Here is a 4,614-nt window from a genome sequence, read left to right as displayed (position 1 = left end):
GGGCACAGGAGGAACAGGATGCTCCAGATGTCATCAAGGGTACATTCCTCCTCTATAATACTTCTGTGCATGCATTAGTGGATCCTGGATCTACTCATTCATATATTTGTATCAAGCTGCCCATAGAAAAGGGAATACCAGTAGAGGAAAGTGACCAAGACATCCTGGTCACAAATCCACTAAGCCACACTGTGGCAGTAAACAAGGTGTATAAGGGCTGTCCATTGAAGATTCAAGGGAAAGAATTCTCAGTAGACTTAATCGAACTGCATTTCCATGAGTTTGATGTGATTTTGAGAATGGACTAGTTATCCCATCATCAGGCAATAGTAGATTGTAAATTAAAGAGAATATCTCTGAAAACTGCTGAAACGAAGAAATAATAGTTGTGGGTGAAAAGACAGATTTCTTGTCCAATGTCATCTCAGCTACAGTTGAAAGGAGATGGTTGAGAAAAGGGTGTGAAGCCTATCTGGCACACGTGGTTGACACTAGGCAGGGTAAACTTGACTTGTCTAACATACCCACAGTAAGGGATTTCTTAGAGGTATTTCCTGAGGAATTGCCTAGTTTGCCACCAGAAAGGGAAGTTGAATTTGCTATTGAGATTATGTCGGGTACAGCTCCGATTTCAATTGCTCCGTATAGGATGGCACCTGCTGAATTGAAAGAGTTAAAAATCTAGCTGCAAGAATTACTAAACAAGGGGTTCATACGCCCTAGTGTGTCACTGTGGGGAGCTCCGGTACTATTTGTTAAGAAGAAAGATGGGACACTAAGGTTATATATTGACTACCGGCAGTTAAATAGAGTAACAGTGAAGAACAAGTATCCGTTGCCTAGAATTGATGATCTGTTTGATAAGTTGAAGGGAGCCGGTGAGTTTTCGAAGATTGATCTCATATCAGGGTATCATTGGCTAAGGGTTAAGGATGCAGATGTGCCTAAGACTGCATTTAGAACCCAGTATGGGCATTATGAATTCTTGGTGATGCCATTTGGGTTAACAAACGCTCCAGCAGCATTCATGGACCTTATGAACCATATCTTCCATCCATACTTAGATCGGTTCGTAGTGGTCTTCATTGATGACATCCTGGTGTATTCCAAGGATAAAACAGAACATGATGAGCATTTGAGAATTGTTCTGCAGACTCTAAAAGAGAAGAAACTATATGCTAAATTGTCCAAGTGTGAGTTTTGGTTGAATGAGACTGCATTCCTTGGACATGTAGTATCAGCTGAAGGGATTAGAGTGGATCCCAAGAAGATTGAAGCAGTGATGGAATGGAAGCCTCCAAGAAATACAACTGAGATTAGAAGTTTCTTGGGGTTAGCTGTATAATATAGAAGATTTGTAAAGGGATTTTCCCTGATAGCTTCTCCAATGACCAAATTACTACACAATAATATGAAATTTGACTGGAATGACAAGTGTCAAGCCAATTTTGAGAGGTTGAAGGCTATGTTAACAGAGGCACTAGTGTTAACACAGCCAATGTCTGGAAAAGACTTTGTAGTCTACAGTGATGCCTCACACAATGGGTTAGGGTGTGTAATCATACAAGAAGGGAAAGTGGTCGCATATGCTTCCAGGCAGTTAAGGCCACATGAAAAGAATTACCCTACTCATGATTTAGAGTTAGCAGCAATTATCTTTGTATTGAAGATATGGAGGCATTACTTGTATGGAGAAAAATGCTACATATACACAGACCATAAGAGTCTGAAGTATCTGCCAACCCAGAAGGAACTTAATTTGAGATAGAGGCGATGGATTAAATTCCTGAAAGATTATGATTGTGTGATTGACTACCATCCTGGGAAGGCAAATATAGTCGTTGATGCTTTAAGTAGAAAATCTATTGTAGCATTAAGATCTCTGAATGCCCAACTGTCCTTAACTCATGATGGAGTTATTTTGGCTGAGTTGCAAGTGAAGCCGAATCTATTACAACAGATACAGGATGGGCAGAAGACAGATGAGAAATTAATGGCTGTTATGGGCAAAATCACTGAAGGGAAGGAAACTGAATATGAAGTGAAAGAAATGGGTGCCTGTACTATAAAGAAAGAGTATGTGTTCCAGATGATAAAGAATTAAAAATCAGTATTCTGAGAGAAGCACATAACAGTGTATATGCTATGCACCCAGGAAGCACAAAAATGTACCATGACCTGAAACTCCGATACTGGTGGCCAGGTATGAAGAAGGACATAGTTGACTATGTAACTAGATGCTTGACATGTCAGCAAGTCAAAGTAGAACATCAAGTTCCATCAGGTTTGTTACAGCCCATAAACATACCTGAATCGAAATGGGACTGAGTCACTATGGACTTTGTCAGTGGTTTACCTATCACTCAGAAGAAGCATGATACAGCATGGGTGATTGTGGATAGGTTGACCAAATCAGCACATTTTCTGCCAGTCAGAACTGACTACTCACTGGAAAAGCTAGCAGAATTGTACATCAGTGAGATAGTTAGACTACATGAAATTCCGCTTTCCATTATATCTGATAGAGACCCGAGGTTTACATCTAGATTTTGGAAGAAATTACTAGAGTCCTTGGGCACACAACTCCATTTTAGTACGGCTTTTCATCCCCAGATGGATGGACAGTCAGAAAGAATAATCCAGGTAAATTCTGAAACTCATTGAGTTATTGTAAACAATAATTGAACTGATAATGATAATAATAACCGAACATATGTGATAGGTCCTCAAGGATATGCTTAGAAGTTGTGTTATTGAGTTTGAGGGAAGTTGGGACAGATACCTTCCACTGGCAGAATTTGCATACAACAATAGCTATCAAGCTAGCATGCAAATGGCACCCTATGAAGCACTGTATGGGAGAAAATGCAGAACACCTGTATGTTGGACTGAATTGGGTGAAGATAAGCTAGTGGGGCCAAACCTGATAAAACTGACAGGGGAAAAGGTGAAACTGATAAAGGACAATTTGAAAGTTGCCTCAAACAAACAGAAATCTTACGCTGACTTGAAAAGAAAGGACATTGAGTATGAAATTGACGAGAAGGTATTTCTCAAAGTATCACAATGGAAGAAAGTGTTGAGATTCGGGAAAAATGGAAAATTAAGCCCTAGGTTTATTGGCCCATATGAAGTTATTGAATGTGCGGGACTAGTAGCCTACAGATTAGCCTTACCACCTGAGCTGGACAAGATACATAATGTGTTCCATGTCTCGATGCTCAGGAGATACATATCAGATCCTTCACATGTCATCTCAGTAGAAGAAATTATGGTACAACCTGACCTGACATATGAAGAAGAACCGATTAAAATCTTGGCACGTGAGGTAAAAGAGCTCAGAAACAAGACAATTCCACTAATTAAAATCCTATGGAGGACAGCACAACACGGAAAAGGCAACATGGGAGAGCGAGGAGACAATGAGACAGCAGTTCCCTTAACTCTTCACATTAGGTAAATTTTGAGGACGAAATTTTTATTTAGAGGGGAAGAGTTGTAACATCCCCACTGTACGTATTCTGTACGTTCTATTGCTCCAGTGGCCAAATATCAGTCCAGGCAAGTCAGGATGTCTGGAACTACACTTCGGTGATAGTGAACAGACATATAATGATGAAATAAATAAAAAGAAAATACAAGAAAAATCAAAGAAAAATGAAAGAGAGAGAAAATGAAGCTAAGTTAAACAAGCCGGCACCACAGCAATGGGTGATCGCACTGGGAAGGCCGTTGTCGACCCCAGGACCGCGGGGAACTCTCAGAACTAAATTTCGAGACATAAGTAAAGGTTTATTAAAATGTAATTGACAGTAGAAATATCAAATAAAAAATTAATAAATTAGTACAAAGAAAAATGAAAAATCGAGAAATAAAAAAAAATCGGTGTTACCGAAAAATCGAGAATATAACCTAAAGTGGGGCATTTTGGTCATTTGACACCTAGAGTTGCCTTTTGACCTCAATTTCCATTAAAAATAAATGATATTACACTTTAGAAATGACATGAAAAATTAAATTGAGATACATTATGTAAATAGTAAAAGAATTACGATAAATGAGCAAATAAGGAAACTTTAACTAATTAACCATTAAACTATTGCTTAGTGCTTCACTAACTTGAATATTGGGACACCAAAACAAGCCTTGGGACACCAAAACAAGCCTTGGGACAGCAGATTGCACTCATTATCATCTTCTTCTTCATCCAATTTCACCTTGCCGAAATGATATTCACCATGGAAACCACTATTGCCGCCCCACATGCAAGCTTCACTGGTGCATAATCAAGCCATCATTTCCACTTGATTCCTTCATTAAAGCTTGCATACTTACCTTGGGGAAGATATTGGCAACAAGAAAAACAAGATTTGGTGAAGTTTTGATAAGCTCCAAAAGTTGTAAGTGTCCAAAACCTCTCCCTTGCTTTAGTAAACCTTGTGTTTAGGTTGAGGTGAGTATTTTGGTGAAGAGAAATGAAGAGAATAGTGAGATATGTAATTGTCCATTTTCAGCAACCATGAATATTTGTTGTATTTGAGTTTTTCTTACCTCTAGTCGATGGAAATTATGGTTGATTAACTCAAATGGAAGATGTAGTAAGTTAAAATCTAA

Source organism: Hevea brasiliensis, chromosome 14 (genome assembly GCF_030052815.1).
Source record: "Hevea brasiliensis isolate MT/VB/25A 57/8 chromosome 14, ASM3005281v1, whole genome shotgun sequence".
Lineage (NCBI taxonomy): Eukaryota > Viridiplantae > Streptophyta > Magnoliopsida > Malpighiales > Euphorbiaceae > Hevea > Hevea brasiliensis.
Note: the sequence above shows the minus strand (reverse complement) of the source record.